The sequence below is a fragment of the Lonchura striata genome, chromosome Z, assembly GCF_050655825.1.
Source record: "Lonchura striata isolate lonStrDom1 chromosome Z, ASM5065582v1, whole genome shotgun sequence".
Classification (NCBI taxonomy): Eukaryota; Metazoa; Chordata; class Aves; order Passeriformes; family Estrildidae; genus Lonchura; species Lonchura striata.
The window spans coordinates 40365657-40387449 of NC_140740.1; the positions used below are offsets into that span (position 1 = coordinate 40365657).

General features: G+C 42.1%; 1 pseudogene; it reads right to left on the reverse strand.

Annotated features, from left to right (window-relative positions):
• Window positions 1-7987: 7987 nt before the first annotated feature.
• Window positions 7988-13754, reverse strand: LOC146763785 (uncharacterized; annotated as a pseudogene).
• Window positions 13755-21793: the final 8039 nt, after the last annotated feature.

The following is a 21793-nucleotide window of genomic DNA, read 5'->3' on the forward strand; positions in this document are numbered from 1 at the left end:
GCAACTATTTCCATAAAAGTAGGTTTTAGTAAAATATGTGACCAGTTTAACATTGAATGGAAATCTTATCTGCACTACTTACTTATCTAACAGATTTATGTGTAATATCTCCCTCAAAGCACCAAGCACTTACCTTTTTACTGATAAGGAACCTTTGGGGCTCAGATATGGTCCAAAAGCTCATACTTTGGGTGTAGTTTAACAGTCATTAAGGTCACTGTCACCTATACTAAACTAGACACGTGAAACAATATAGTTTGTAAGAAAATAATTGTCTTATACTCTTCATGAACAGTTAGAGAAGAATCTAGAAGTTCAGTTTCAGGGTATCTGAAAAGGCATATATGAACAAGAAGTTATATTCCCATTTCTAGATATTATTCCTACAAAGGACAACAGCAGTACTTAAGTATTCATTGTCTCTCTGCCAAAATTTATGTAATTTTTTTTTTTTTTTTTTTTTTTTTTTTTTTTGCATAGATGTAAAGGTACAGGTTGAACTTTTTGCAGACATATCTGATTTTTTTACAGCATCATATTAAAAAAAACATTCAAACCAACCAAACAGAAATAAACAAATTAGTTCAGGGTTTATGCATTGTAAAAGGAAAAATAGCCTATAAAATCTAGGATACATTTAGATAGTTAGGGAGCTGGCATTCATGACCTGAGAAGTGGTGGAGGAGGAAGGCTAATGGTGAGGTGTAGGGAGAGGAGGTTTTGCTGCCTTAGCTCGAGCTCATATTCCTCCTGACATTGTGGAGCGGAAGGATCAAAGGCAGCTGTGAAAAAAAGTTGCAGCAAAGGAAGTTCCACCCCCTGTAGTCAGCTGGTCAGAGAGAAAAAGAGGCAATGTCTATCAAAATTAGAATACAGATGAGAAGGAGCAAGAACAGAGATGTGTAACTGCGTGAGTAGCAGCTTAACATGTATCTTGAACAAGATTTCAAGCAACTACTGTCTCCATCGACCAGTACATTACATTGTTTTCATTTCCCAGGACAGTCTTTATGCAGGCATAAGTACTTAATTCAGTCAGTGTTACATTGTTGACATCTAATTAGTTAGTTACCTTATGCTTTATTAAATTATTTTCATATCACCTCATCTCCTTATTTCTCCTCAAATGCTTTTGGAACTGTACATTGTTGCTTAAACATGGACGGCCAATGTCATCATGAATCTGATTTAGTGGAGTGCAGATAGTATTGCAGTATAATAAGTATTAAATTCGTATGAACCACAGTTTTTATATGTTAAGAGCTCATGCTGTGGCCCCATACAGGGAGCAGGCAGGAAGTAAATTTACAGGACCTGAATGTATAAAATGTTGAATTTTTGATATTAGGAAAGTGGAAAGCATTATATACAGGTAGAAAGGGAGACATGGCAGCAAAGAGAGGTGGAAGAACTTTCCGCATCAGCAAGGAGTTCACATATATTTCTATCTGACAACAGACATAAAGGAGGTGAGAGAAAAGGAGAGAGGTAAAAACAGCACAAGGAATCACACCCATATACACAAATTAGTGAAACAGTGGCTGAGGGGCTGCAGGACTGTTTCATAATCTTTGAGAAGTACAAAACATAATCACATCACTGTGTAAATTCTGTACAAAAAGGAAATTTTGCTTATACACAAGTCAAAAAAAGTGGTGATTATTTACCTGGATTGCTGTGTGTGACAACACATGAACCTACTGCAATTAGTTATCCAATTTTATTACATACATGTAGTAGATCTTTAGTGAAGCGTGTACTATTTAGCTAATAGATGTAGACAGCTGCAATCCAAGTTACCACAAACTTTTTATACTTTTGTAAACTTTTTATACAAACTTTTTTTACAAACTGTTTTTATACTATTATGTCCAAGCATTAATTAGAGGTGAACCTAAGCCTCACTTTAGCAAACCTAGCTACTAGTAGGTGACATTTTTTTCTCATTGAGAATGAAGAGTGAATCAAAGCTGCCTAACTTTTGCAGTAAATTATTTCCCCTTGAACATGGAAAACACAGATGAAAGTATCTTTGCCACCTTGCATCTCCTACTTTTCTGAAATATCAGCTATGCTTTCTTTGTTCCAGATAGTGCTGTCACTTCATGTTTGAGAGGTGAGGTCCCTTTCCTCTTTGACCAAAAGTGATTTTCCAATGAGAAAGCAAAGAAATAATTTGCTTTAATATTGATTTGATATTGATATTTGAAAAGAGTATGATTCATTTTTTTTAAGCTCTCTACTTATTACATTGCTACTGTTAATGTTCTAAATTTAAAAATAGAAGCACTGAAATAATTTTATTAGGATAGCAACCCAGTCAGCAATCTCCATTCAACTTTTGTGCCTTGAGTATTTTTTGAGTAATGAATAACTGATTTAAAAGAGAACCTGGCATTCTTGGTTACTAATTCTAGCTCTGATAAGTGTACAGCTTGCCTTTCTTTTAAATTTCTTCTTTATAAATAAAGCAGAAATGCAAATATACATAAATAATCTTTCAGTTGCATTCTCTTCAATTATTAATTTCTCATTCATTTGCATGATCTGTATAATATTCTCACTGAAATATAAGAAGACACAGAAAACCTTTCATTTAGGCTATTTTCTAAGAACTCTTCATACAATAATATGAACTACAAGGAATGAAACCCTTCTTTAACTTAATACTCAAATTTTAAACCCACAGTTGGATTTAGCAGCAGGTGAAAGCTCTTTATTGAGCTAAGGGAACTTAACACTTATATATTTATCTTCCTCTTTCCCCGGGATTTTATCCATTAATACTGCCAAAGGGAATGTATTGCTTGTGTTACACATACAGAAATGCAGAACACAAATTACCTGTATAAAAAGCAGTATTATATTCTGATAGCACACAGGAGATCAGCATCAAGGTGAGGTCTCCCCAAAATCTACAAACTAGCACTGAGTACATATCTGTTATCTAAGTGAAACACCTGAACAACTGAGCAGTTTTTATGTGACATGATCATCCCTTCTCATTAGTCTCCATTAAATAAAATGCAAGACAATAATGTTCCATGCAATATGATTTGAGTATCTAATTTTGACATATCATGTGTAGAAGTTGTAAAACTGTTACCTTTGTTTTTCTGAAGTTCTCTTTTTAACTCTGGTTTTTACAGTTCAAGATAGTTTTTTTAAAATTTAAGGTTACCTTAGGACTATTTAGTTTTTCTACACTATATATGAGCTCTTCAAGTGAGCTACAGTGAACTTCTCTTGGATATGCACATCCATTTACCCATGTAATGGCATGAACTCTAAAATGCCAAAATGTTTTTAATGAGAGGTATTTCTCATCTTTTACTAAAGTGCACAAAACATTACAAACTTAGAATGTTACCACCAGAATAAATTTGGTTTTGTGTTTACAAGTTAAACCTAGAAACAAAACTCTGTCCCCTTAGACATACAGTTAATATACCCCAAATATAATCCCAGCTCTTCAATTTAGCAGCAGGCCACTTCAAAGCAAAATAAATAATTTCAGAAGTGCCATACAAAGCCAATGTGCTATTTCATAAATGCTGCAAGTATGGAGGTAACAACCTAGATAAGTATATAGAATATAACAGTAAAAATATCTCCCCTAAATAAAGGTTACATCATAATAGCTTTGGTCTGTAAAGTCATAGTGGCAAAAAACTGTCAAGAATACTGAGTGTTGCATTAAATTACAACAACGTTTACATAACAGGTATCTAATATTGGATTTGGGCTAACTAATTTTGAGGTTTTACATTACAGACATAACACTTCTACACATTCATTATCAAAAATTAAAAATGTTTTGCACTGCTCTCTTTACCGAGTTTCAAAAAGGATAAGAATACCTTAACAGCAGAACTGGTCAAATGTCATTTAACTTTCATGAAAATCATATGGCTTTATCTGTCATAGAAGAAAATGGGAAATTGCTTATTGTATCACCTGAAAAACCTTGCAAATCACATCCAGAGAGCTTCTTGCATGAACATAACTCTGTTCTTTATTCTACAAGGAATATACAACATCCAAAGTAACAGGAAAAAGTAGGAAAGGTCTCTTACCCTTGGAGATAAGAGTGACATCGCTTTCTCAATTTTTTTTGGGCAGTGCCCACAGTTGCTGCAATTGGTCAAAGATTGCTGAGAGGGGCCTCACAGTTACGTCTGCCAACTCCCTCAACACACAGCATTTGATGGGTGCATCCCATCAGAGCCTATGCACTTAATTATTTCTAGTTTGCTGAAGTATTCCCTGACCTAATCCTTTTGCATCAATGCCAAATCCCTTCTAACGTCAACCATGCTGTGATTCTGCATTCTCTACAAAGAGCCAGATAGCCTCTGCCTCTTTGTAGAGTCATAAGAACACTACGTTCAGAGAAGTAAGCAGATCAGGATTGTGTAGTAAAGAAAAAGGCAAAAGGAGATAAAGAAGTAGAGACAACAATCAATATTATAGAAGAGACAGTTAGCATAGTAAATATTGGAAGGTTCTGGTTTTTTAAGATTGTTGAAAAATAAGTCCTTCTGGAGAGGAGAGTTCAGGCTTCTGGTTACAGTTTATAGCAATCTATTGAACAGAGTAAAATCCTTTACTAAATGGAGAGCCATGATCATGTAGAGCCAGAGAGGACACCACAGCAGATGCTACTGCTCTGACAAAAGCAGCAGATCAAGAAACTGATAAAGTAACAGATCACTGGGCTACTTCTGGAGAAAAGAGCATGATAAAAAGTGAAAAATCTGCTGGATAAAGGAAATACAAAACTTGCTATGGAGAGTACAGTTTAGGAGCTCTCAAGTCTAGTGCAAGAAAATTACCTCAGCAAAACTACCATAATTCAGTGACTGGTACACAGATAAGTACAGTCTTTCAGGGTATCTAGCATGCAGTGAGACAAAGTCTGACAAAAATAAAAAAAGAATGAGAAGCCCAAATGTGGACACAGTCTCTGAAGGAAAAGTGATGGACACAATGAAGCCTCCTAATAAGAAAAAGCAAAAGAAGAAACACTGAAAACCTTAGCAGTCTACAGCTTCCTTGTTATGGGAAATGGAGGGGCAGGCACTGATCTCTTCTTTCTGGTGATCAGTGACAGAACCAAGGAAATGGCATGAAGTTGTATCGAGGGGAGGCTTACATTGGATTTCAGTTTCTACACCCAGAGGGTGGCTGGGGACTGGAGCAGGTTCCCAGGGAAGTGGTTAAGGCACCAAGCCTCTCTGAGTTCAAGAAGTATTTGGACAATGCTCTCAGTAGCTGGCAGGCAGGTTTAGAGTCTCTGCTGGAGAATATTTCATTATTGTATGGCAGTACACAGGAAGAACAACTCTGTGATCAGGAACACTCAGCTACACAGAGGAAGCAAAAATGGGATGGATGAATTCTGATGCAGTAAGATGTTATGCTCAGCATGTAAAGTAGAGTGAGGAAAGAGGACTGGGAGGACATGGAGAGTTGTTATGTTTGTTTTCTCAAGCAAATGTTACACATGATGGACTCCTACTTTCCTGGGAATGGCTGGACACCTGCCTGCCCATGGGGAGCAGTGAGTGATTTCCTTGTTTTGTTTTCCTTCTGTGTCCAGCTTTTCCTTTACCTATTACTGTCTACAGCCTGGGAGTTTTGTAACTTTTACTCTTCCAGTTCTTTCTCCCTTGCCCCTGGTAGTGGAATGAGAGAGTGGTTTCATGGTGCTTGGCTGATGACTTGGGTTAAACCACAATACCTTCCCATCCACTGCCACTGGCATGTGCCCACAGTGCCAGGTCCCTCTCCACTTACCATGCTTCTGGAAGCTGGTGCTCCTAGCCAGCTGTTGTATTGGAGCTCCTCAAAAACACCAGCAATGGAACCTGTTCCCATAGACACAGGAAGGAGATATAGTTGTCTCTCCAGAATAAGGTAAAACAACCTTCTTTCTACTCCAGGAAGATGAAGATCCTGGTCTTGGTGGGATGTGCTGTCCCATCAATTGTTCTCTTCAGTGAGACAGAGGTGCAGAAGAGAGACAGAGAAGAGAGTGCAAGAGGGAGGGAGGGAGGGAGGAAGGGAGGAAGGGAGGAAGGAGAGAGGGAGTAAGGAAGGGGCCAGCTAAGGAGCATCTTCCTTGAAGCCCATTTCTTCATGCAAGTGTAGCTTTACAAGCAGCATCAAGGCCACTGTTTTCTTTTGCCAGAGCCAATCTGTTCTGAGTGCTGTGATCAGTCACAGAACTCTGATTATCCCTACAAAGTGGTGTTCGGATTCAGAGAAGCTGTTCTGAAGCCCCAGTGCCCTGTGCCCTGGGAGGGACACCATCTTTTCAGTCACATAGGCTCTCATGACTGGCAGGCAGGAGCCATCCTACCAGCCTGTTTTCCCAGAAGCTCCTCTGACCAAGGGACCACAGGGTCCTTCTTGTCCCCTTGGCCATAGAGGAAGGCAATGCATGGTGCAGCATGTTCATTCCCTCAGTGCATAGGCACCATCTGCCTTTATTTGGCACATTGTCCTACTCCCTTTTTCATTCCGAACCTGTTCCACTATCATGGCTGCTGTCTATCCTGCCACTATCGTAGCAGGATTTCCTGCGGGAGGAGGTACCACCACCAGAGCCCAGGGCTCTGTGGATCTTTGGACTATGGAGGGTTATGAGATCAGGGACAGGCCTCAGGTGAAGAGATACAAAGCAGCACCCAGTGACTGTGTCAGGGAAATAATAATTTATTTCCTATCTTTTGAATAAAGATTTGCTGGTGCCTTGATTATGCCACCACTGGAGTGGCCTCTTGCAGGTCTGGGAGAGTTCTGGGGGCCAGGGGCCCTCCTCTTCCAGGGATGCTGGAACCCCCCATGTGAGAAGTTCCTGTCTTGGACAGAAGAAGAGAGTCTGCATTTGCTGTCCTGGGCAGAACCTGCCTCTTCCACCTCCCTCAGCTCCTCCTGGGCCTGCACCTACTCTGCAGACAAGGACACAGATGAAGGAGAGTCATTATCCCTGTGGAAGGCAGTTTGTGAGGTGCTGGCTTGGTTCTCCATATCAGAGCCTTCAGGGCTGCTTGTAGGGGAGGCAAGACTTTGCTCCCAGCAGCTAGTGGAGCTGGCTGCAGTATTGTGGTCCTTCTTCCCAACAGCGTGGGATTGTAGTAGCCTCAGGGCCTCTGTGCTGTGTCCATGCACAATGACATTAATAAGGCCATAGACCAGTGGTGCTGTATATCCCTCAAGGTCAGGCTGCAGCATCTGAAACAATAACTTCCCATCCAGACCACAGAGGCATAGGGCCTGCAGGATGTGCCCCTCTGCATTCTTTGTCAGCCACCATTGGGACCCATATAGTGCTTCCAGTCTTTGACACAGCCAGGGTAGCATGGGGTCTCAGAGATGCTTTTGATTTTGGAAAAGTTCTGCACACATCTCAGGCACGAGGCCTCTCATAGCCTCTGGCCTCATATGCCCCTGTTCAGGTGGGGACAGTGTTCCCTGTGGAGAAGATGGCAGGGATGGCACAGGGCAGTGGGGACTGTTTTCAGCCAAGTGGCTGGGAGCACTTCCTGCCTGGCTGCAGATCTCTGGCAACTCTCCAGAGGCTGTGACAAGACACTGCAGATAGTCCTCTTCTTCACACACAAAATACTTGACAATCAAAATAATTCTGCTGAGACTGGGCCTGCTGGTTTCCTGTCTGTCCAATGCATGATGCATCCCAGGCAGAACTGGTCGCAAGGCATTGCGTAAGTGGCATCCTCATGAGCATCATGGCAGATGGGGCAGCTCCACTCTCCCTTTGTGGGCCTGTTTATACTCTATGGAGAGTCCTGGGGGCTGCTGACCCTCCTTTCTGTGGGGTGCTGGGGCAGAGAAAATTTGCACCACCACCTCCCCCTGCTGTTTCTAGGGCTGCAACTGCTCTGTACCAATTAGCACAGATGGCTGTAGCATGTGGAGGGCACTGAGAGCAGCTTCTGACATGCTAGGTTGGTCCTCCATGTCAAAGCCTGCAGGGCTGCTGGCAGGGCTTGGATGCCAAGTGGGAGTCTCTCCCACTGGTGGAGCAGGAACTGGCCTCAGGGCTGTTGTCCTCCTTTCCAGCAGCATGGGAGCGCAGCAGCCTCTGGGCCTCCTCACTGCATTGGCCCACAAAGAAATTGACAGTGCCATCAACCAGCTGTTCTGTGCATTCCTCCAGGAGAGGCTGCAGCATCTGGACCACCACCTCCCCACCTGGACCACAGAGGCACAGAGCATACAAAATGCTGTTCTCTGCTCTCACTGCCAGCCACCACTGTGACCCATATATTGCCTCCAGCCTCTGGCGCAGCCAGGGCAGCATAGGGTCAAGAACATGTTTTTCTTTTTGGAAAAGTTCTGCCCAGACCTTGGGCAGCAGTCTACCCACAGCCTCTGACCCTGCAGGCCCTGGCTCAGTTGGGGAGGGTGTTCCTTGCTCCAGGATGCTGGCAGCTGTTTCCATCCAGGAGGCCAAGAAATCTTTCTGGCTGGCTGCTGGTCTCTGGTGATTCTTTGTGGGTTGTGATGACACACTCTAGGTATTTTTGTTCCTGCAGAGAAAACCCAACAGATTCTAGCAATCTTGTGCAGAGTGGGCACTCTGGTTTCTTCTCTGCCCAATGCATAATGCAGCCCTGGCAGAACTGATGGCCACAGGGTATCACATAAGCGACACCTTCTTGCTCATCATGACAAATGGGGCAGCTCCATTCTGTCCCTATGCTTTGTCTGTTCTCCATGGCAATTCAGAGAGTCCTGAGAGGCTACTCTCCATCACTGGCACTACCAAAGAACCTCACACACTGCAAATGGAGGAATCTTGGTACTTGCTGTCCCTGTGCTCAATCCTCCAGATCTTGTGGACACACATGGCAGAAAATCAGATCTGAGCCAGGATGAGTCAAGTTCGTAAATGAAAGTTCCAATGGATGTGAGGTCGCAGTCTGACTCTAGAGATATCACAGCTCACTGCCAGCTGACTGTATGTGTGACATCGCAACAGGATGTCCAACTCATTGGAATAGGGCACTTGAACCAATACAGCAGGTTGAAGGCCACCTTCTGTGTGGGTCCTGACTAGTATCTGAGCATGCACCAAAACCCAGTGATACCAATCTTTGCTACACTCATTTTTACATTAACACATAGATCTTTTACCCCCACCCTCATTAAATGAATTCTAATTAGTCTTCAGGTTGCACATTTCTTTTGGCTCCACATAAGCAAACAAACTAACAAAGCTGCTTTAAAATGTACGGCATTCCCTTCAGAAGGTGATTCTTTTGATATATTTTCCAGGGTGATCCTGGTAGCAGTAGAGTGTATACTTGCAAGTTCTTAAATATGTAATTAATCAATTTAAAATAAAAAGCTCTTTAAACTTTTAAATTAATCTACAGTGGTAGAAGAATTCAGTGAAGTACCACAAATCTCTCTGGGGAGTTTTTCAAGCAATGGCCAAACTGGATTCAAAATGGTTTCAAACTGAATTCAAAATGCATTTTGCATTCCCCAGAGAAAACTTCTACAATAAACTTGACATCACTCTCTTCTTTTTGAAAACAAGCTAATCAAATGCTTATGATTGATTGTGTGCCCTGTGGGACAGCACTGTCAAAAAGGCTGCCTGGACCCGTCAGGACTGAGGGAAAGCAGGTGATGACTTTGGGAAGGGCACCCAAAGCCAATACTCTCCCCCAAAGCACCATCCAGCACCAGGAGAAGCCTTGCTTAATTTTTTCAGTATTTCATCCAATTACATGCCTTTCTTCTGTACAATCATGTTCTACACACCACCTACCATTATTACACATACTTGCCTTGGTGGAGTAATTTTGTGCTTTGCTCTCAGGAGATGGGAAAGAGGTATAAAAATTAGACTAAGATAAATTTAGGGAGGAATTGTCTCTACCCACTGTGGCACCCAGAGAGAAAATACAAAATTTTTAAAATACTGTTTGCAACAAGCTTATATAAAACATATGAACATAAATGTCTTAAAAGGTAACAAGATAAAAACATTGTAAACAAGGTAAACACTCGATGCAGTAAAGAACAGCAATTCTTCAGTCCTGTCACCACTTCATCTTTCCATGAAACACCTCTAGGAGAAAACAGTCCCATTTGAACCTACTTCATACAGAGGAACTATCCGGTTGGTATTCTTTTGTGTTCTCTGCCACAGAAAGTTTGGGTCATCCTTTAATCAAACCAACAATAAAAGTCTGTAAAAAGAAATTTAGAAGACATCAGGAATGCGACAATCACTAATAAACTTTATATGGCAAAAGTTATTTTATTTAAATTATCCACTGCCTTAACAATACTGATGAGGATTCTTAGCACCATGTAGGCAGACTGAAGTTAGAGTAGCCAACCATCCTTTTGAGACCTTTTCAGTTTTAGATAACATGGTTTTTGGTTGGATCTACACGTTCTAAATTTTGCAAATTTAGACTGAAGTCCATAAACCAAAATTTCTTTTTGAAGGGTCAAGTAGTATTTGTTCTAGGTGTGTGATGTTAGAGTGGTTCTTAGGGAAAAGGACATGGCTCTCTTTTCTTTCTTGTTCTTTTATCCCTCTGGCACTCAAAGCCATACTTGCTATTATAGTCATTAGGTACAAGTTCTTGCAAGCATGGTTAACTAATTCAGGAACAAACAACCATGCTACCATACTAGGGACATTGCTCTGGAAATGGGCAGAAAGATAAACCATTTAATGTTTTTCACTTTAGCAATGTTCCATTGCAGCTTTATCTGCAGCAGAGTTCAATTTACTGTACTGTCTAGTACTATTCCATGTGTCCAGAGATAACTTTAATCACATAATTTAGGAGTCTTGAGCTGTAAAACTCAGAGCCATGGGATCAAAAGTCCTTTCCACTTCTGGTTAAGCGGCTCTCTATTCCAGGTCTCCAGTCTCCTGACTGGTGAGGATATACTTGAACGTTCAGGGTTATTAGTGAGACCAAAACAACAAACTTGCATGAGGATAAAAGCATTTTCTCCTAAGGGTTACAAATTCTCTAGAGGCAGCATTTCGGCCTCCAGCCTCTGGCGGCAGGCAAGGCTCAATACCCACCGCTGCCAGAAGGAGGCGCTGCAGGAGCAGTTTGCAAAGCTTCATTACGATGAGAGGGAAACGGACTCTCCATTTATTCCCCGTTTTATTTCCAGAGAACTTCTTAGGATACCTGAATTCACCACCCTCTCCCAACTCCGTTTTGGAGGTGATACCGAGATTTTGTTTTCTCAATCTTGATCCTTAAATTTTGAAATAAATTACAATAACACAGAAGGTAAACGGATCATCAGCTGTTTCTCGTGCATTGCTTGGGAGTTCTCTCCCCTCCAAGGGATCCAAACTCTTCACACAACAGGTTGTTCCCCGGGCAAAAGACCAGGGCTTTTCACCATGTGCTTCCTTCTCGAAAAGGATTTATTTCATTCCCCTCTCATTATCAAAATTCACAAAACATTCTCCATTTCAATTTCTTTGGGATCATTGCTAGTTTCCCCGTGTAATTCAACCACTTCTGTTGCAGAGTGAGGTACCGCTACCGTGCAGTGCCTCCTGATGAGCGAATTCCTTCTTTATCAGCGGGCAGGGCTTGGGATGAGAAGGAGGGAAGAAGATTGGCTTTGCTGAGTCGAACCTCTCCTGCAGGGAGCGAGCGCAGGCGACATCATCTTCGGGGCACGCCACCTCTGTATTTTTTAGGGGCGGGCGGAGTTTGGGCTGCGGGGCAGCCTGGACTTTTCGAGGCATTAAACCCCTGCCAAGGGCTGCGAGGTGACCTTGCAGTCAGGGCGGCCTGGCTGCTCGAGCTAGGACACGCTGGTTCCAGCCCTCCCCAGCACTGCTCAGTTGCAACTCCAAAACTTTGGCTTTGGACCAGCGTGTTTAACTGGCTCCTCAGGTTTTGGGGGCTAGCTTCATCCCCCTATTCAGTTCCTGCTCTGGCCTGAGGCTGGCTATTGTTTCAGGCCCTGAGGCAATTTGCAACTGAGTCAGCTCCTTTTCTCGCTCTTTGGCAACATATAGCTCACTGAGTCAAACCTCCGTGCATGGGTACCAGGCATGATCCTTTACTGGGATTTTCAAATTTTCTTCTACCAAAATTCATGTTTTCTTCACAAGTAACTGTGCTTGGTGCTAGTTTTGCTCAGCCTTCATCTCTCTTTAGGGCTGGACAAGCTTTATAGATAAGCTTTTAGCAGGTCTGTCAGTGGAGAGAAGTTCAGATCAGTTTCTATGTAGGATTCTATTACTTTTCTGCCAGAATATAGCAGCTTTGACTGAAAATTTATTTCTCCTTTATTATGTCATGAGCAGTTACTGCTGTATAAAATGCCCATGTCACCTCAAGACTACCCTGCTCATTGCTCCACTTAAAATGTAAGGCCCCAAAAATGTTGCTCAATGATACACTTACTCTGGCATAGAAAAGCAGGAGAAATACTGACAAGATGCTCTCAAGAGGTCAGAACAACAAAAAAATCTTCACTGGCAACTTTTGATAATCAGAAAACTTTGGCAAAAAATTCAGAGCAGGATTCAATCAACATAAAACATTCCCTAATGCATTAACTTAGCCCGTTCAACTTAACAAACTCCAAGCCTGTTAGATTTTAAGTTATTCAAAAATCTGAGAGGATGGAATTGGAAGAATAAAGAGGAAGAGAGAATGAGAGAAAATATATAGGAAAGAACCAACATAGCTGCCATTCCTAGTTCAAATGGTGTTCAGCTGATAGAATTCCAAGAGGCGGCAGGGCCAAGAAATGTGGTTGCTGCATATCCTGAGTTAAATACCCTTTGGCTTTCCTGAGGCTTTCCCCCACATGGGGCTCCCACTCACCCGGTCATTTAGGAGCCAGGTTAGGGGTTCCAGGCACAGGTGTGGAGCATTGACTCTGCTGTGCCAGGGATCAGTGGCCACTGCTGGGCTGGGATACGGGCCTGGGAGTGTGGGGTGTGCAGAGCAGGGAATCACCTCACCAGGGAGAGGCTTGATCTCCCTCTTTCCTCACATACAATCACCTGAAATGTTTGGAGGCAGAAATCTCTAGCCTCTCACAACAAGTTCCTCCAGCTCCAGCTGCAGTCCCAGCAAAGAATGGTCCATTTTGTCCATCATCAGTATGGGTTTGATATGTTCTGCAATAGCCTGTCATGGAACTGTCTTTGTCTGTACACAAACCCCTTAATAATATATAACAACAATTAAAACTGGTATTATATATGGTCAAGAACTCTAATCTGCTTGATAGAGTGGTGAGTGGGAAAGTCAAACTGGTGCCAAAACCATAATTCTCAGTTGCCTGTACTTTTTCTAATGGAAGGAGAAGAGACACAGTCACCTCCACTCGCCAGGATTTTACTGAAAGATTGACTTTATTTCCTGCATTTCTACTTTATTTTTAACTCCTACACACATATGTTTACTCTTCATTCAGCCCACAGGATGGATATGAAATGCTAAAATCTCCTAAGAGAGAGGAAAAGCCATGGGCTAAAAATGCATGTCAGAATTCATATCATTAGAAGTTAAACTGTTAGAGAAACAAGCTTCCTCCATCACTTATTGTTGGAATCTGAGGTATTGATGATCCTGAGGTTGTAGAAAGTCTCTGTCTTTCAGCTCCGCTGCCAAAGAAGAAGTCATAATTCATCTGTGCTGGTTTCAAGGTTGTTTATTCTTGCTTATCTCTAACATATTCTGCTGCCCTGTCTCAGGTCTGTCCTGCAGGGCAGCATGTGGGGCTCTGCCCCTCAGTGGGATGTTACAAACATTATATACCAGAAACTACCTGTGCTGTATTTACAATAATGTGCCAATATCTATCATCTACGTTGAACAGTGTGTCCCCAGCCTAAACCAATAGAAAAACGCCAACACTACAGTGAAACATGGAGGGCATGAAGAAGAAGAAGATACACCCAATTTCCTCCATCTTGTCCCCTTTGAACCCCTCATCTAGAATCCTAAAATTTTAGTTTTGCACGTGTGCCACACTTAATTATTACTTATATCAAACATTCTGAGCTTGTAATTCATCCTGTAAGATTGAAAACTCTTTTCCATGGACAGAGATCAGAGACAGTGTCTCTGGGGGCTCTGTCCAGGGGATTCCTGACCCCCTGCCAGGGTCCCAGGCCTTCCAGGGCAGCCAGAGGGAAGCCCTGGATTCCCACAATTTATGATTTTATTTTTCCTTAAGAAGATAAAAGTAAAATACACTGAGTTCCTTCCAGCTGAAGAGCATGTTTACTTGAAACAGTCAGTTGTAAGAGGAGCACCATCAGTGACAGGAGGGTTGCTGTGAATTCAGAGAAGAAATCAACATTTCCAGGGAAGCCAATTAATTTAATAAGAAAACTCAAACCATCCCTGAATTTTCTGATGAAGGCCAAGGTGTTGTCTGAGAGTTTACAATCCACAGAAATGAGAGAAAAAAAATTAAAATGAATAAATTAATAATATTTCATTTTCTGTCAATTTTAGAAGTTGCACTGGTTGGGCAATTACTGTGCCAACACAGTTATTCTGTTAATAGTTCTTAATATACTTAAATGTTTTAATTTCTAAAGTTATTAGAATCTAAAATTCTGCTTCTGGTGTAATTAGTTTTTATTCTTATTCAAAACCAACTCCCTAACCTAATAGTCACAGCATGACATCACTGCGAGACACTTGCAGAGCAATGCTCCAATTCACTTTAAACTTTATTCACTTTAAAACTTTGCAGTTGCAGACCTCAAATATAGAGGAAATAAAAAGGTACAGCCTTCCAGAGTAAGAAATCCATGAAAAATGAAGGATCCTATTAAGAAATTCTCCAAAAGCATCTTCCTCCATTGTCCTGGGTTGTAAGATAAGCTTGTATTTTATTTGCCATCTGTCGAAAGGTTGGGCAGGTTTGTTATCTTTTCCAAGAACCGGTTTTGCTCCTAAGAGGTAATGGTTTGTTAGTGGACCATTGACTGATTCAATGCAGGGCTGGTAACATAACACCATCCTATTGTGAGATGTTCCACCCAGAGGGGGAAGCCAAGCACTCTTTTATTAGATATAAGGGGGTACCTTTTTGGGGACAGAGCAGCTCTTTACTTTGGGGGATTGCCAGAGAAGCAGCTTTTTTTTCGGCGGCACTCTGCTCCACCAGTTCTCAAAGGGTTAAGATCCTTTCTAAGTGCTAATGATACCATACAATGGGTGGTGTTGCTGATAGTCCTGTTATATTTAGCATTCAGAGATAAGGGAAGATTAACCTGGATAACTACCCTCACACCTACACCACAGACTCGAGATGCTGCTGCTCCAGAGCCTGACCCTGCCCCACAGCCGACCTCAGAAATGAACCGCCCAGATTGGGTGAGGGTTCTGGTTAAGGAGATACGAGAGATGCTGAAGGAGTGCATTTCCCCAGCTGGTGAGAAACCGGCCCTTTGCCTTGAGGAGGGACAGTCTAATAGTACAGCTGTGGAACCCACTAATGTTACAGCTGTCCAGGTTCCAGCTGAACCACAAAGGCAGTCACGGTCAGCAGCAGTGGCCCCGGTAGAAACAAGGAAGTCTAAGGTGAAAGCAGAGCACCCTGCAGATAGGGACAGGAATGGAGGAACCTCACAACCCACAGGGGACCCAGAGATTGCTATCATCACCGAGTCCCTGACGTACGAAAGTCTTCGTAATTTGCATAAAGACATTGTGCAACGAGGGCGTGAGGCTTATGCTACCTGGCTACTCCGGGTTTGGGATCTTATGGGTACAGGCGTGCAGCTGGACGGTGGTGAGGCAAGGAACTTGGGACCCTTGACCCAGGACTCGGGGATAAATCAGGTTTTTGTAAGGGAACCAGGGTCCCTTTCTCTCTGGGAGCGGCTCTTAATGAGTGTCAGGGAGAGGTTTCTCCACAGAGAGAGAATGCAATGAGATAAGTGGAAGATCATTTGTTCACTGTGATATGCTCAATTACCTTGGTTTGCATAAGAATGTACTGGTGTGTCTTTGAAATGCTTATTTGCTTACAAGGTGATAAGGAGGTTGAGATTAGAGTCCTGGGTGTGTGTATCTGGTCTGCTTGCTGTATCTCAAAAGAAGAGACTTAGAAGCTATCACAATGACCAGACTCAGACTACATCTGGAGAGTCACGCCTGCAAGGAGAAGGGGGGTGATAAAAGGAAGGTTGGGACAGAACATTTTTGCGCGCCGTTGGTGGAGCAGGAGACTCCCCGGCCACCCAGCGCTGTGCTTTGCCTGCCTTACTCGCTTGCTATTTTAAATAAAATTGCTTTATTGAATTAAGACACTTCAAATTGTCGTGTCACAATTTATAACATGCAAGAGCACCATCATAGAATGCGCTGGAAGACCCTCGAGGAAGGGATCCAACAGCTGAGGGAAGTGGCAGTAGTGGAGGTACTCTTTGGGAGGGATGGATGACACAATAATGACCCTGACAAGGTCAGGTGTACGGGACAAATGCTGTGGAGTCTGGCTAATCTTGGGCCATCTCAATACACCACCTTCATTGCAACAATCAATGCTGACGCCCACCGGGAGACAGTGGACTCTGTTGCCAACAAACTTAGGAATTATGAGAGTATGATTAATGGCCCAATGCAGGCTCATATCTCAGCCGTGATTAAGGAGTTTAAAGAGGAGATGAGGGAGGAGATAAGGAAGGTTAATACAGCACCCGTGAGAGTCACAGGCCCCAGAATCAGCGCCCAACAATCCCCAGCTAGAGAGAGAGGGTACACCCCAAGAGCTAATCTGTGGTTCTTCCTGCGTGACCATGGGGAAGACATGGGGAGGTGGGATGGGAAACCCACTTCTGTCCTGGCAGCACGGGTCCGTCAACTTAAGGAGAGAAACTCTAACCGGGGGAGTTCCACCAAAGTGAAGGTAGCCTCAACCTCCCGTGACCAAGCTTGTGGGTACGATCTGTCAGACCCCCTTGAAGGGACCTCTAGTATGTATGCCCAGGAAAGGAATAACACCATCCTATTGTGAGATGTTCCACCCAGAGGGGGAAGCCAAGCACTCTTTTATTAGATATAAGGGGGTACCTTTTTGGGGACAGAGCAGCTCTTTACTTTGGGGGATTGCCAGAGAAGCAGCTCTCTTCGGCGGCACTCGCAGCGAAGCAGCCGGAGCGCGCTGAGGCGACGGCGGCGGAGCTCGGAGGCAACCCCGGCGCAGAGGAAGACCGGCCCCACTGCCACCAGATCTTCAGAGAAAAACTATACCCTTCTAAACATCACCACTGCAGCTGCAATTCATCAGTCACTGCAAGGGGAGCAATTATCCCAGCAGGACTGCTACTGGCACCCCGAATCCTCAGGTTGTGGACTTTTTCACTGGTTTTGTTTGTACCGATTGCATTTGCCTTTTTAAATTGTTGTCTAGTTTTCTCCTAATAAAGAATTGTTACTCCCATTCCCATATCTTTGCCTGAGAGCCTTTTGATTTAAAACTCCTAGTAATTCGGAGGGAGGGAGTTTACCTTCTCCATTGCACAGGAGGCTTTAGCCCTCCTTCACAGACTCCTGTCTTGTCGAACCAAGACATCCATACTGAGGAGCAGATGGGAATGGTCAGTGGGTACCTTATAAAAGCTTGCCCCCAAAACTGATGAAATTTCATTCTGAGGACTGTGAGTTTCTATTCTCATAAGTGCAGAGCTTGAGGCACATGTCAACTTAAAAATGATCTGGCGAGAGGCAAGACTTTCCGCAGAGCCCTCTTCTGTCTTCAGGTTTTAAAGAAAAAGACAGGAAAAGAAGATACAATCAGAACTTACATAGATTCAATTATGACACATCTTTCTTGCTCTTTTTCTGTGCCTGTGAATCAGGTTCCTCAATCTCTGGCTGAAGAAATCACACTCTACACACCAAGGAGTCTGACAAGGTTGATTTGTTCTGCTCTACTGTGAAATTCACCCTGAGGAGGGAGGGAAAAAAAAAAACAAACCAGCTATTGCTTTCTTTCAAAGAAAAAAATAATCAGCTAGTGCTTTCTTTCAAATTGTCATTAAATTCACAACCTAAAGAGGAAATGAGGTTCCTCATGATTTTAGTATTACAAATATCCATTGACATTTTTGGCATGTTTGTGTGAATACAAAGAGCGGAGTCACAACTTAAAATACATCTCTGGTTTTGTACCACAAAATGTCAACCACCACAGAAAATGTCAACCACCACAGAGAATGAAGAATCCACTTGCAGAGACAGAACAGCTCATCCCTTCCAAATGTTCCAGGAGGGTTTGGTGCACACAGCTGAGAGCTGCAGCTCTCTCCAGAGCTCCATCCTTCTCCTCTCCTCTCCTCCCACCTCTGGTCCTTGCTGTGCCAAGCCCTGCTCCCACTCCAGCTCCCCATCTCCCAGGATCTGAGCTCTCCCAGGGGAGCCCCTCTTCACAGCCTCCAGCACACCCTGGATCTCCTCCTTTTGAAGGTAAAACACTAGATCTAGAAACTGGTGGTCCAGCTTGGCTAAAAACCTCTTAAAAAACATTATTGAACCAAGTGCAGAATTCTTAGAGCCCCTTTCACAAATTATGTTGCTGAAATAAATAGTTCTTATTTCCATATCTCTTATATCTCTTGCTAAGAGTATTTCCCCTCTTTCAGCTTGTAAAAAAAGAAAGGAAAAAAGAAAACTTGAGCCCCAGAAGTGCTGATATTTATCTGTTAAGTACATGAGACACCTTAGCAAAGGCAGTTGAGATGTTTCTAATCTTGGCCTGTCACAGTCTGTCACAAGCACCTTTAATTGGTTATTCCCACAAATCCTCTTAATGCAGGAAGTGCTTCACAGGGACAGGGAAAAAGTCAGAAGTGGGAGGGAAAAATGATAGAGAATAGCGAACAAACAAAAACATAGAGAAATCCCATGTTACAGCAGTGGTTTGTATTTATTGATCAAGTGAAGAAAAATATCCCACAAGAAACAACTAAATAGGTTCCTTGTCTGAGCTGGAGTCACAAATGACTGCAAAATAAAATTAAACATGTTTTTCTACTGCTACACCAACAAAAGTTTCCAACACAGCTAATAAGCACATCTTCCTGAAAGGATAAGATATTAATTTAAAGTATCAACCAGCTCAGTTCAAAATATAATTAAATATAAGACACACAACAAGATTATTTTGTACATGGACAGATACACTTTAGATATAAATTACTGCATGTTCTCTTACCTACTTCGGCTCTTTAGTTAAAATCTTTTAATTGTGTGTTTTCTCAGAAATTGGTTCTCATTAAAATAGCCAAGATGTGTTTGGAAATGAGAAATATCTAAGCAGCAGCCTAGCCTCTTCATCCAAAAACATGTTATTTCCCCACAGTCCTTTTCATTTATAGTTTCTTTCCTACTTAAAAGTCTGTAGAAAACAACCAACCAACCCTTCCCTCTTTTGCTACCAAGGGAAAGTTAATATAAACAAGATAATTTTTTCTGTATGTTTACATTTTTGTCAGTGATCCACCTCATATGAAGATACTTCATTTCTGAATTTGACCATTGGGTTATTCTTCAGCTTAATAAAGAAACAATGATATTCTTATTCCAGAAAGTTCTACAGTGTCCTGGCACCCAAAGTCTCATTCACAGCACCACTTAACAGACTTCTTCTGAACTTTGAACTATTTATTTCTTCTTTCTTTTCAATTTACAGATGGTAGCACCACTTTTCTACTTTTATAGTTTTTCCTCTTTTTTAAGTTGTGCTGTGCTAAAAAAATCTAAAATCAAGACTCTTCACAAAAATTAAGTATCGTGGCAGAAGTATGCTATGTACTCTTGTTTCTTAATGCAAATAAATACCTAAGTGTTGAGGAATTTACTTACTTGCTCTTTGCTCTTCCTAATTGTACACTTCCTTAATGGTACTGCTGAAATTGTCACACAATAAATATTTAGCTAGAAAAGATAATTGCATTTTAAACTGAAACTTTTTCCATTGTTTTTAAGTTTCCACCACATTTATATGCACAGGCCACACTGTGGTTTTCTTTTGGAACAAGGGACAGGGATGCCACAGCTATTTATTTTTATTTTCTATTTTAATCCTTCTACAAGTGTCCATTTACACTAATTCTAAATGTAAACATCATGGACATATTATTTCAACAGGACTGGTTGTTATCCTGTGGCAGAAACTTCAGAATTATGCATCAATAAAAGCTGTCCACTTCCAAACATTTTATTTACCATTTCATTTACACAAATTCCAGAACAGGCCTGGACATGTGCACTGCTCTGTAAGAGGGAAAAGCATGGGCAGCACATTTTTTTTTGGTCTCAAGTACAATTGAAAACACAGATTCAGATTAAAAATCAACAGTGACTCTAATTTTAAGTGATTTTAATTTAAGAGCTGTTACAGAATTTCTGTTCTGCTGTGTCAGTCAGCAACAAGTCAAAGGTATCTTGCCATGAAATGCTTGTTGCAGAGGGATTAAGATCCTTTGTGTGCTCCAACAAGTAAGAAATTAATGAGGTGAAAGTAGCAGAAGGGAAAAACATCACCACTCTATTAAAGCCAGAACTTTTTTTTTTTTTTTTGACAAAACTCCCAGGTTTCATGGCCGGTACGGGCAGAAAATGACCTTCCTTCCTTTTAACTTCTAGTTTATATTATTTGGGTAGCTTGCATTGCAGTGCTGTCATTAATGCGTCCAGACTAGACTTCTTGTGCAAGGCATCTCTTCCTCTTAAAGATGTTGAAATTCTTATTGTATTGAACAATTACATGCTTCACCTCAGAAATAAATATACTGAAAAACAAAGTAAAATGAGAACACTTACAAAAGCTGACATGGGTAACTAGAATGTCCATTTCAATAAAAACTAACATTAATACAAGGAAAGACTACAAGAATTTGAGAAAGAATTTAAAAAGGGAGAGAATTTTAATGGCATTAATTCTCAAGAAATGCAAAGGTGTGCAAGCATCTGTTTATCACTAGAATAAAAACAGACTCAAAATTAATGAAATGTATTATGAGAACTGCAGTGATTCAAAATAATCATAGAATCAGAGAATCCCAGAATGGTTTGGGTGGGAAGGTACCCTTAAAGCTCATCCACTCCCACGCCTGCCATGAGACACCTTCCACTATCCCAAGTTGCTCCAAGCCCTGTCCAACCTGGCCTTGGACACTTCCAGGGATCCAGGGGCAGCCACAGCTGCTCTGTTCAGCATGGACTGACAGAGGGAGAGATCTCTCCTTTGCTTTTAGTTAGTTTTTAGCTAGCTGAGCCAGAGAAGTTCCCTGAACTGTGGTTTTTCTTTTTCTTGGAAGTGTTCAAACCTTCTCTGCACTGAAAATCCAGCACACTAGGAGCTCAGACCTGTGGCCCATGGAGCCTGAGATGCAGCATTTTCCAGCACCAGAGGGACTGATAAGAGACTGAGTGAGCCGAGCTCCACCCCACGAAAAGGACTTTCGGAATTTGCCATTTTTTCAGAACAGTGAATGATTTTATTGTTTAATATTCATTTTTTTATGCTTGTGAATACTTTGCTTGCTAAATAAACAGGTTTTTCCACTTTTCTCCATGGAAATATTTTCCTGAATCAATTGGCGGATGGGCAACTTGAATCTGCTTTCTGGAGGGATCCCTTTGGAAGTTTCTTCCCAAATGTGCTCTAAACCAGGACAAGACCCTTTCCCTGATGCCCACCCTAACCCTACCCAGACACAGCTCCATGCTGTGGTGTTCTTTTCTCTGCTCCAAGTGCCCCCCCTTGCAGT